General features: G+C 35.3%; 1 long non-coding RNA gene across 1 annotated transcript in view; it reads right to left on the bottom strand.

The window, feature by feature from the left end:
* Window positions 1-305: 305 nt before the first annotated feature.
* The window catches only part of LOC134230730 (uncharacterized), a 19074-nt gene continuing 6369 nt past the window's right edge, over window positions 306-13010 (bottom strand). Inside the window, exons 2-3 of the long non-coding RNA XR_009984414.1 lie at window positions 6500-6551; window positions 306-376 (exon numbers count right to left, since the gene is read on the bottom strand). This is a non-coding gene — a long non-coding RNA (uncharacterized LOC134230730). The remainder of the gene's footprint in view (window positions 377-6499; window positions 6552-13010) is intronic.

Raw genomic sequence — 13010 nt, 5'->3', positions numbered from 1 at the left:
ATTTTTCTACGTAGAAAAATGACCCCCTGGTCAATATTCTACGGGGGTCACTTTTCGTCGTTACACGTGGCCCTTCATTTGAAATAACTTAAATCCCCGTCACCCAAGGATGCTTTGTGGCAAGTTTGGTTGAAATTGGCCCAGCGGTTCTTGAGAAGTCAAAAATGTGAAAAGTTTACAGACAGACAGATGGACACCGGACAAAATGTGATCAGAAAAGCTCAAAAGCTAAAAAACTAAATTTAAGCTTAAGAAAAGCTCACTTGAGCCTTCGGCTTAGATGAGCTAAAAATTTAAATATTTTTGAAACCTGTTAAAATGGTGATTTCTTCAGCCTATTTAGCTTTACATAGTTAAACAGCACATCCTGGGAGACCTGTCAAAACAAACTAAGTACAATGAGTAAATATTTCTGTATAGCTTCAATGTCTTAAAAGACTAATGTTATACATGTAGTATGGTTTAATTTAGATTATTCATGGAAATGTTTCATGATGCATTGATAAAAGTTGTCTGATACTCTCAAAACTGTAACACATTTCTTAATTTACTTTCCGATTGTCACAAACCTGTTAGATATAAAGGTAACTATAAATATGTCCAGAGGACATGAATGCCCCGCCGAGGGTATATTAGTAAAGCAACATGAAAATTTGTATAAATGTACGAAATTTGATCAGAATATCTTGAATAGTGATGCAGTTGAAGTGCTTACATTACTAGTAGTATGTATCAGCATATGAAGTTTGACACTAATTTCATTAAAGTGAGGTCAAGATCAAAGGAAATGCCAAGGTCAAACAAGAGGCCCATGGGCCACATCGCTCACCTGAGAAACTTTGGCCATGCTGTTCTTTAACAGATATCCCCCCTTTGTAATACAAATTGTGACTATGCCCTACCACCAGAGGTCATGATTTGGCCAATTTATAATCTACACTACCATTAGGATGCTTCCACATAAGTTTCAGCTTTTCTGGCCCAGTGCTTCTTGAGAAGAAGATTTTTAAAGTTTTTTCCTATATATTTCTATGTAAAACTTGGATTCCCTATTGTGGCCCCGCCCCCCCCCCACCCCAAGGGGTCATGATTTGAACAATTTATAATCTACACTACCCCAGGATGCTTCCACATAAGTTTCAGCTTTTCTGGCCCAGTGCTTCTTGAGAAGAAGATTTTTAAAGTTTTTCCCTATATATTTCTATGTAAAACTTGGATTCCCTATTGTGACCCCGCCCTACCCTCGGGGGTCATGATTTGAACAATTTAGAATCTACACTACCCAAGGATGTTCCACATAAGTTTCAGCTTTTCTGGCCAAGTGGTTCTTGAGAAGAAGATTTTTAAAGTTTTTTCCCTATCTATTTCTATGTAAAACTTGGATTCCCTATTTTGGCCCGCCCTACCACTAGGGGTCATGACTTGAACAATTTAGAATCAACACTACCCAGGATGTTTTCATATGATGACCGTCAAGCGAAAACCACCCTTATGTGCATTATGACGTTATAGAGAAAACGAGCGCTAAAGTTGACGTCATAAATGTTTGCCGTACTTTGCAAATAAATGCAGTGTGAAGACGCATCATTCATCATAATAAATATTTCTTCATACACTAAATGCCTATACTAAACAACATAATGAGTAGTCGTAATTGTAATTATTAAAGCCCACTATCAAGCACTGAGTATGAAAAAAAAAATAATTTACAGCAAACTGAAGGTGAAAATCCTTTAAAGTAGCGAATGCCACGATCTTCGCCTTTATTTTCATTTTCGATGAGCATTTTATTTTTACTTCTAAAACACAAATATGGGGGAGAAGTTGCACATTTTCTTGAGGCTAGGGCAGCAACAAAAAGAACGTATAGATCTACTCTTATTCAACATGATTTTTTTTTGTCAATTTGATATTTATTAACATTTCTGTATTTATGATAAAAAAAAGCATAGAAAACCTAATCAAAGTACTAGTGAAAAGCTAAGGTGTTGGATTTCATAAAAAAGTGTGTAAGTTTATTGCAAACTAAACAGCATTATGTACCAAACATCAAAAACAAGCTTAAAGGTACAGGGAGGCAGGTCACAGAGGTATAATTTATCAATATTAATTGAATTTGGGAAACAAAGACCTCGGTACAATTTGGCTGGTGTATACTATAACAAATTCGTTTTGCTTTGCTTTCTTATTGCTTGTCAAGAATCCCCCCCCCCAAAAAAAAAAAGGGAAATAAAAAATGAATCGCTTCCTACATGTATAATGTACTTGAAATAATCTACATGTATGTTAACATGTCAACATGTACAAATGCCGCTAACGAAGGGAAGAAACCTGCGTTATAATTATTTATTGTTACCTGGCAACAGGAAGCGTTCAGTATTCACCACTTCCTCCCAAGATTTTTCGATGTCTGTGTATATCTTACTTGCATGTTTTTGATATTAAAAGGGGAAAGTAGGAACTGCTAATTATTCATTCTTTAAAATATTTGCTAAAAAAAAGAGTTTAAAAAATTGATATACTTCTTTATTTTTAAACTGTTGGAATAATAATTCAACATTATGAATCCTTCGATCAGTTACTCAAAGACGAATGCAGCCTCCATGTTTTAGGAAAAGATAAGAAATTATCATGAAAATGAAATCATTTAATCTGTAAATTGTGTTGTATCCTAGTACTACAGTACTACACGGTTCAGGGAGGGTATAAGCAACTTTAACTTTGATTAGGTTATAGAAATAAAATTAATTAAACCGATTCAAATAAAACTTAAAAACTGATCAAATATTTAGCATGGGGCTAATAACTCTATTTAAGCTATTTTAATCTATTTAAATGAGTCATGTAATCAACCAATCAAACCACAATTACACAACAGTACAGTGACGTAGCATCGTTTTGAAAAGGGGGGGGGCCAGAGAAAAAAAATAACATGGAAAAAAGTTGAGGGGAAAATGCCCAAACTCGAAAATCATATTTCGTTTCGTGACGGATGGGATAAGCCAGCAGGAAGTAGACATGCAGGGGCATTAACACCATATTCAAGGCTGTTTGTACAACCCGCTGCACCTCCTGCTTTATGCACTGGATTATTCTTATGCACTATCGATTTCGCTCCACGTGCATGTACATATATGACAAGTTGATCTACAGTGTTTTTGGAGTACATATTTTGCCATGTTTGTTATACTTAGTACATGTACATATAGAAAACTCTTTCTCCTTCTTTGTTTCTTTGTTTCAATGATTTTTGCACAAATTGTCTCATGTCACTCTCAATCCGCATCTGTCCAGAATTTATGTGCGAGGATCGTATGTATTGGTCATTGTTTCCGATGGTGTATTTCAGGGAAACTTCTTAGATTCTATAGGCGAAATCAGTTGTTATTTAAGAGTGTACATGTGACAGTGATTCACATTTCATTTCTTTGAAAAATAAAAATGAATGGGTGCACGAAACGCGTGACTGAAAGAGAAAGCAGCATTACCCCTCTCTCTAAATTTTACGTTTTAAAAATTTTATCCTGTGCGGAAATCTTCATTCTGATAATTATTTTTTCATTTTAAAAACATATTGACCCTAGCCACACTGCAAATTCAGTACGATTTCACTCCCGGTAATTTTAATGCATTTTTATCTGCTTAGCTGAAACAAATACGCATATAGGTAAGGTTTTAATTTTCATAATTTAAGCAAATTGTCGTCTACAATTAAGCAGGAAAAACACATTGTCAATTATTTTCAAATAATTCTTTTCTAAAAACAGACATTTATTCATCATGCAGACTTGCTATCAGGCAAAAATTTTACTTCCTCTGCAAGTCATGTACATTGATAAAAGGTGGTGGATGTTAATATTCCTTTGATAAGTAAAATATATAGAGACGCAGAGAGAAGTTAATTGATTTGTGAACTTGCTTTCCACCACGAAGGGCGACAAATGCACATTTTCAAAACATAAAGGGGGTCCTTCCAATTACTGGAAGCTCAGTACCAAATTTAAAGTTTAAATGGGTATAGATGTGTATTATATGCATCTTTAATGCAGGGTCAGAGCAGAGAGGTCATTTACTTCGATAAGGCTCTTCAAGCCATTTTTGCGAGATTAATAGAAAGAAGGAATCAAATCTGTTCCTCAAACTGCTCCAAAAAATAATAACTTCATTTGAAAAAAAAACCCACAAGGGCAGAAAGTATTTTCGACGACCGCCTTGATTTAATTTATGTGTGAAATAATATATTCTCTCTCTCTCTCTCTCTCTCTCTCTCTCGACGCGGGTTCGAATCCCACCGAGGGGCGCGGAGACCGGTCCATCGGATGAGACCGAGGGTCGCAGTAGGTGCTGCCACGAAAAAGATCCCTACCTGCTCAATGTCCTCGAGTGCTGAGTATAGGACAAAATTTTTCTCCACCGGAAAGCGGCGGCGTCTCCATATGAATGAAAAATTCTCGAGAGGGACATTAAACAGTATACAATCAATTTCTTTCTCTGGAAAATGATAGGGCCGTTTGTTATCAGAATGTCCCTTATTAGCAGACATAATTTCCGTATTCCAAATTTATTCAAATTCGTATACATGAGAAACAGAAATTTTTTTTTCTGTGGCCTTATAAATTTAGATATCGACAACGTACATGTATTATCAATTAGCAACAGTTACTTTCATTCATATGTTGACCCGACATACCATATCATGAAATTGTTCAAATTGTTCAATCACAAAATGACGAAAAAAACTTCTGAAACAAAAGAGCATGCAAACCATCAATCTGATCTGATCTGTGTATTGGGGGGGGGGGGGGGGGGTTTAAAAGTTTCTAGTATTGGATGAATCTCAGTTTTCTGTAGAGATTTTAAGAGCATAGACCATATAAACAGATAAAGGGCATTAAAGGCACAATAAATCTCCTCCCTTAAAAAGAAAAATAAACTGACAAAAATGATTTTAAAAAAAAAAAGAAACAAAACATCTCGTTACCTCATGTCTTTTTTTAAAGGGGGGGGGGTGATAAAAACCTGACTTCTAAAATGCTAAAATTATTGGTCATAAAAAGGAACAATAACAACGTAATTAAATAAGAATCACTTATGTAATGTCATTTGTTTCCGAGGTGATTTTTCTTGTGCAGTTTTTACAACACAACCATTGAAATGTGATAACAAAATAACTGACGTTATCCGATAAAACACAGCGTCATGGCGAAGAATTCGTATTTTTTACTTGAAAAATTTCACTAATATCTAGTCTTCGAACAATGACATGTTATATATCATTTGAAAGAGGAGAAAATTCTCTATCAGGACCACTTAACAACTCAAAATGTCAAAATTTTGACTTAAGGGTGGTTTTCGCTTGACGGTCATCATATAAGTTTTAGCTTTTCTGGCACAGTGGTTCTTGAGAAGAAGATTTTTTAATGACCCCACCCTATTTTTGTATTTTCTTGATTATCTCCCCTTGGAAGGGGTCTTGGGCCTTGATTTTAACAATTTAAATTCCCCTTCACCCAAGGATGCTTTGTATCAAGTTTGGTTAAAATTGGTCCAGTGGTTCTTGAGAAGAAGTTGAAAATGTGAAAAGTTTACAGACGGACAGACGGACGGATAGACAGACGGACGACGGACAACGGGTGATCAGAAAAGCTCACTTGAGCTTTCTGCTCAGTCGAGCTAAAAACTGTAGATGCAGTTGAACAGCTCTCATCAGTAAGTATCAGCATATGAAGTTGTAAAAATATTATAAATGGTTTCTTTAAAACTGACTTTTAAAAACACAATTTGATAAAGAGAGGTCAAGGTCAAATAAAAGGTCAAAATTGTTGATGCAGTTGAATTGCTTACATCAGTATGTATCAGCATATGAAGTTTGACAGTGATTTAGGAAAAGTGAGGTCAAAGGTCAAAGGAAACATCAAGGTCAAATTGTTGATGCAGATGCATATCTCTCATTAATATGTATCAAGATATGAAGTTTGATAAAAATATCTAGATTGATCTCTTCAATAAAAACTGACTTACACACAATTTGATAAAAGTGAGGTCAAGGTCAAATAAAAGGTCAAAGTCAAAATTGCTGATGCAGTTCAATTGCTTATATCATTATGTATCAGCATGTGAAATTTGACAGTGATTTAGGAAAAGTGAGGTCAAAGGTCAAAGGTCAAAGGAAAAGTCAAGGTCAAAAATGTTAATGAAGTTTGATAAAAATATCTCGAATGGTATCTTTAAAACTGAGCAAAACACTAATTTAAGATAAGTAAGGTCAAGGCCAAAGGAAAGGTCAAGGTCAAAAATGTTGATGCAGTTGCATAGCTCTCATCAATATCTATCAGCATATGAAGTTTGATAAAAATATCTTGGATAGTTTCTTTGAAACTTAGCTTTGAACAGAGATAAATGCAAAATGTGACGGAAGGACAGACGGAAGGATGGAAGACGGACATGACAAACACTAAATGCCCCGGCCATATTCATGGTGGGGCATAAAAATAAATACCTGTATAATGATAATTATCCTCGTAATCCCTTCAAATGTTGTACATTACATCCTGTAGAAGATGTCAAAATAAACACAAACAAATTAAGAACTGAGACAAGAATTCTCTTGTGATTGCAGTACATTTGTAATCTGTAATAAAAGTTCTTGGTACATTTCATGATATTATTAACTTACATGTTGACATAAAAATGTTGCATGGCTACATAATTATGTTGCTTGTTAACATTATAATTTATCTTGCATGTAGGGGGCAGAAATATGCCACCATACTTCCTTGGTTGTACCACTACAAATGTATATCACATGCAGGCAAGTATTCAACCGTTCTTGTTCACCACACGGATTTTTCAAGGCCCACTGGAGCAAAGAACTGCGAACAATAGTATTGTTCTCCGCCTACCTCCAAGTCAATTTTTAGGTCACCTGAGTAAACTCAGGTGACCTATTGCCATCTGTTTTCGTCTGTCGTCGTGCGTCGTGTGTTGTGCGTTAACATTTGAACATTTTCAGCTTCTTCTCTGTAACCACTGAACCAATTTCAACCAAATTTGGCACAAAGCATCTATGGGTAAAGGGGAACAAAAATTGTGAATTTCATGATCCCTGCCCCCCTGGGGCCTGAGGGGTGGGGCCAAAACCACTAAAATTAGTGCAATCTTTGAAAATCTTCTTCTTTACTCCTGGACATCAAGCAGTCAAACTGTTTGCATGATTGTAATCAGCATTGAATCTTTTACCAAAATTGTGAAATTCATGGCCCTGGGGTCAAGGGTTCTAGTGCTAGGGCGGGGCTAAATAAGTATATAGTGAAAATGCATTATTTCATTGAAAATCTTCTTCTCTGCTCCTGGGTAATAAATAAACCAACTAAGTGCATAGTTATAATGAGCAAGAGTGCCTCTACCAAAATTGTGAATTTTATGGCCCCAGGGTCAGGGATTCTGGGTTAGGGTGGGGCTCTATAGATTATATAGTGAAAATACATGAATTCTTTGAAAATCTTCTTCTCTGCTCCTAGGTATTAAATAAATAAACTATAAAGTGCATAGTTATGATGAGCAAGGGTGCCTCTACCAAAATTGTGAATTTTATGGCCCCAGGGTCAGGGGTTCTGGTGTTAGGGTGGGGCTTTATAGATTATATAGAGAAAATACATGAATTCTTTGAAAATCTTCTTCTCTGCTCCTAGGTATTAAATAAACTAACTAAGTGCAAAGTTATGATGAGCAAGAGTGCCTCTACCAAAATTGTGAATTTTATGGCCCCAGGGTCAGGGGTTCTGGTGTTAGGGCGGGGCTCTATTGATTATATAGTGAAAATACATGAATTCTTTAAAAATCTTCTTCTCTGTTCCTAGGTATTAAATGAATAAACTAAGTGCATAGTTATGATGAGCAAGAGCGCCTCTATCAAAATTGTGAATTTTATGGCCCCAGGGTCAGGGGTTTTGGTGTTAGGGCAGGGCTCTATTGATTATATAGTGAAAATACATGGATTCTTTGATTTTTTTTCTCTGCTCCTAGGTATTAAATAAACTAACTAAGTTTATACTATAGTAATGATGAACAAGAATGCCTCTTCCAAAATTGCGAATTTTATGGCCCCAGGGTTGGGTTTCTATTGTTAGGGCGGGGCTCTATTGATATTATAGTGAAAATACATGAATTGTTTGAAAATTTTCCTTTCTGCTCCTAGGTATTAAGCAGGTGAATATACCTATATAGTTATGATGAGCAAGGGTCCTAATCTTCCAGAACTGTGAATTTCAAGGCCCCTGGGTCAGGGGTACCATAGACAAGGAGGGGGGGTTACTTATATACTAAAAATGAATGAATTGTTTGAAATCTGTTCCTTGGTATTAATCAAATATTTTTGAAAAGCAAGGATGCAATTGTGCAATGTTTGGATCTAGGCCTAAGGGTCAGGGGTTCATGTGTGAAAGGGGCACTACTGATTAGTTGACATGCATTTTTTGCTCCCCTACCCTGCCTTTGGGTATTCAATAACCAAACTAAGCAACTGTTATATTTTATTGATATATTTACCAGGTAAGTTTTATTGTTTTGCCTAAAACATAAGAAAAGATATAAAGAACATTTAATCATATCCAAGACTTTTTTTTTTTAATTTGGTGATGACTGAAAATCCGATTTCAATGGAAAATATCGTCTATCTCCCTTTTTTCAAGACATGGAATTATGAATAACTTGCTGTTTAGCACTGGTACCAAGACAATTCATCAATTACCATTGAACTGTTCTTTGTATTAAACAAACATTTTATGGCCAAATTGATATCTATTTTAAATTAAATGGTTCCAAAATGTAGGCAGGAATCCAGAGTAAGCGTTCGTATTTCTTTGGCTCATTCAAATTCAATATGGCAGCCAACACGTACGTAGAAAAAACTGTAAGCAATGTGAATTGTTTGTTTACTTCATTATCAAGATGATACAAATTTATATTCTTGTTTTTGAACTATGTCCTGAAAAAACTTAAGTATTTTATTCATGAAATTTTGTTCAACATGTACACAGGCAGGCGCGTAGAATTGTTTTTGAAAGGGGGGGGGGCAGCCAGAGAATTTTTTTTTACTTACCTGAAAAAGTTGACAAGCAAAAAAAAAAAGAAAGAGAGAGAGGAAGAAAGGGAAAAGTTGCCCAAAGTCGAAAATCCTTATATCACCAGAGGAGGGGGGGGGGGTTGAGGTAAACTTTTTCTCAGTATCAACTACTCTCAATACCAATTCTAATACTACAGTACCGACCAGACCCAACCTGACACCAAAGCAGTCCCAGAAAGCAGTCCCCGGGACTGCTTTGGGACCGCTCTGGGACTGCTGTGGGACTGCTCTGGGACCGCTGTGGGACTGCTCTGGGACCGCTATGGGACTGCTCTGGGACTGCTATGAAAAGCAGTCCCAGCAGTCCCAGCTGCCCCTGGGACTGCTTTCTGGGACTGCTTTGTTCACTCATGTGTGAAAAAGGTTCTGAGTGACATGATAGCTCCGCCCCCTTGTGTATTCTGAATTTGCGGGCTCCCTGTTGTTTTGTTTACTTGCAGCAGAGAGGAGTTTAAACTGTTTAATAAGCAAGGATTTCTAACATTCTTTTAATAAATAGAGATTATTATAGTTAATTCATATTTTCAGGGACTGAATACTTACACAAATTAATGTGTATTTAGAATAAATAAAAAATTAATAAAGTTAATAAATAAGGAATTCATGAGAAAATTTTATCCCTAAAAATAAACTACATGTTTATGAGAAAAAAAAGCTACATTTGGGCCTTTTTTTTATTATTTAATATTGAATCTTAATATGTACTCAAAATTTGCATTGGTACTATTTTAACATAATCATTACAGTTAGATATAAGGTTTTTTGATTAAAAATGCTACACATTTTATAAGGACCACGCTAAAAAAGAGTATTCCATGAAACCCTCAAATAAAACCAACAATTTATTAAATGACCTTGAAATAAAATTATGTTACCATTATGTTACATAAACTATGTGAATAATTATTGGGGAAATAGTGAATTACCGGTAGCTCTTAATTAATAAACAAGTTATTAAAAGAGTATATTTATTTTTAAAAAAATGAAAATACCGGGATTGTGATTTATTTCTTTTTTTGTTTTGCTAGTGTTTACCTGGCCGATTAATGTTTATAAGATGGTATCAACACCCATTGTTTCAATCGCCTTCGGGCAGAAAAATCAATACATGTTATTTGGGTATTTGTATCAGTGTTACACATCATTGAACATGCTGGTAAACAATGACACTAATTTCAATCTATGTACTGCAAAAAATTCTTTGTTTCAATAACTGTGTATAAATTTATTTCGGGATTAATTAATTTTGAACATAATCTGAAGCTTCCATTCAGGTGATTTACAGATGCACCCTCTAACATTTACAAATAAAACACTTAAAACTGAGTTTAATAGAACTAGGCATTAACGATTATTAAATTGACATGTCAGAAAAAAATACTCATGACTGAAAAATAATGCTTGGCAAAATTAACAAAGAATTTTTTTAAAAGTCCCAATACTTAAGAAAACTCCTACTTTAGAGTAGCCCGATAGTCTAAATTGGCCAAATAAAGATAAGATCTAAAGATTGTCTATCAGATTTAAAGCTTCTTCTGGTGGAAAATAATTAATTCTCGTTTAATTTTCTTTAAAAAAAAATAAATATGGGAACCAGTATCAATTACAGAAGAATTATTAATATACCCAAGAATTGTGACTAAATATTCATGTTCAGTGTAATTCATATATGTACATGTAAGTGTGAAAGTCTTCTTCCTCCAATAATTATTATATTATTAAATTATTTCCATTTTTATGCGCGTACATGCTCTGTTCATGAATGACCTTCGCGTACATTTAAGGATTCCTGGCATACTACCCAGAATCAATTTCTACTGCCTTTTGTAGTTCCATTGTTTATTGGAAATCTCATTTCTGAGTTAGCTCCGCCCATTAAATTAATAAATCCCGCCCACTGGGACTGCTTTCTGGGACTGCTCTCTGGGACCGCTGGGACTGCTGGGACTGCTCTGGGACCGCTGTGGGACTGCTCTGGGACTGCTCTGGGACCGCTGTGGGACTGCTTTAGCAGTCCCAGAAAGCAGTCCCCGGGACTGCTCTGGGACTGCTTTGTGTCAGGTTGGGTCTGGTCGGTACTGTACAGTTTCGGTACATCACTAAAAGTGGTGGGGCCAAACAGGCTTTCAATGAACATTTTTTATAGCAAAGGTAAGGTTGGAAAAATAAGTGGGGGGGGGGGGTGGCCCCCATGCCCCCCACCCTGTCGCTACGCCCCTGAAAGTCTATTTCCTGTCCGAAAACCAAAATAGAATTCATCTCAAAGTGAACATGAATAAATTTCAAGATTGACTTACTTTGTTAAAAAAAAATAGTGAAAGTCAGATAAAAACTTCATTTATAATCATACTTTCAATGACTTTTAATGACAAGTTTATTATTTAAAAAATGAGACAATCCAGGAAAAGTTATTCCGGTACAAGTCTTGTTTTATAGTAATGTTCAGCTAGGTGGCGTCATTTGGCACAGAGATTATAAATACAGGTGAAGTGGTGGATTTAAATTAGTTGCAAAGTTGAAGCAGAAGTGAGAACACAAGTGGCCATCAATTGATGATGAGTAGGTAGTATTTTTTTTAAAAGAATAAAAATATTTAAAGCATAGTTGCCAACTCACCCGATTTCTTCGGGTCACATCCGATTTTTCAACCCGTAACCCGATTATTTATTATGACCCGGCGGGTCATGCTTATCACCCGATTTTTGCCGAACAACCCAGAAATCTCCCGATTTCCGGATTTGGTTCGTAAATTAGGTTGCACTTTTAACTTCCAGTTACAACCCAATCTACGTAAACAATGCCGATGGATTAATTATCAGTGCAGGTGTAAACAATTAACTGGGTGTTGTTTTGACAAATCAATGTTTGAAGTCGATTAAAATGGCTTGCGATAGGACTAGATCGTTAGCAGGGCCAACAGCTAAATTTTAAAGCTTTAGACGTGACTGAATAAGTCTTTCCTGGCTTTAGATCACAGGTTTTTGGATCGCTTAAAAAAATTGTGTGTGTAAAAAAAATAAAGGTACTGAACTCTTACACTGGGTACCTAATTTCGCTAATAAAATATTTTTTATTCTAATGCTCTAAAATTCTACTTTCTATTTAAATCTATTCATAGATAAACATTCTTATATTCTACCAAAGCTCATTCCGAAATTCCATATATATTTCTTGAGATATTCTGAAATCAATTTCAAAAACTTCTGTTACTCGACATTAGCTTGGGCCCCTGGTCATTCACATGTAAACAGACGGTGTTTGAAGTGCGGCGAAGAGTTGCATAGTATTTGCAAAATCTTTCAACAATTTAAAGTTGATTTCTTACGCCAGATTGTTACGTTAAGTCCGTAATAATATTCCTTTCGCGAAAAATTAATTTGAAAACATCTACATCAACAACTACCGCCATGTTGATTATGAATGTAAATGAAGCCATGGTAGAACAAATTTTCCCCGGAATGCCTTATATACCTTTCGATTTTCAAAATAATTAGACTGCTAAAATGTTGTTTGTAACTTGTTACACAATATGATCAAATTAAAGAAAAACCTTGTAAAGCTCGAATGCAAATGAGCAAATATTCAATAAGTTTAGAATAAATTCCGGGGAAAATTTGTCCCGTCGTTCCCGCTTTAAAATTAGTGAAGGCCCAAGCTGATGTCGAATAAAAAAATTAAGGTCAATTTGGGAATTGATTTCAGAATATCTCGAGAAGTATAAGGAATTACGGAATGAACTTTGGTTGTATTGAAGATTGTTTATACATGTATTTAAATAAAGTAAAATTTTAAAGCATTTAATTTAAAAGAATTTTATTGGCGAAAGTAGGTACCCCATGAAAAGAGTTCCATACCTTTATTTTTTTTTCAACACCTGAATTTTTTT

Source organism: Saccostrea cucullata, unplaced genomic scaffold, assembly GCF_032062105.1.
Source record: "Saccostrea cucullata isolate Sc308-1 unplaced genomic scaffold, CSIRO_AGI_Scuc_v1 ctg4438, whole genome shotgun sequence".
In the NCBI taxonomy this organism is placed as follows: Eukaryota; Metazoa; Mollusca; class Bivalvia; order Ostreida; family Ostreidae; genus Saccostrea; species Saccostrea cuccullata.
The sequence above is the reverse complement of the archived record's forward strand: the minus strand, read 5'-3'. Positions and strand labels throughout refer to the sequence as shown.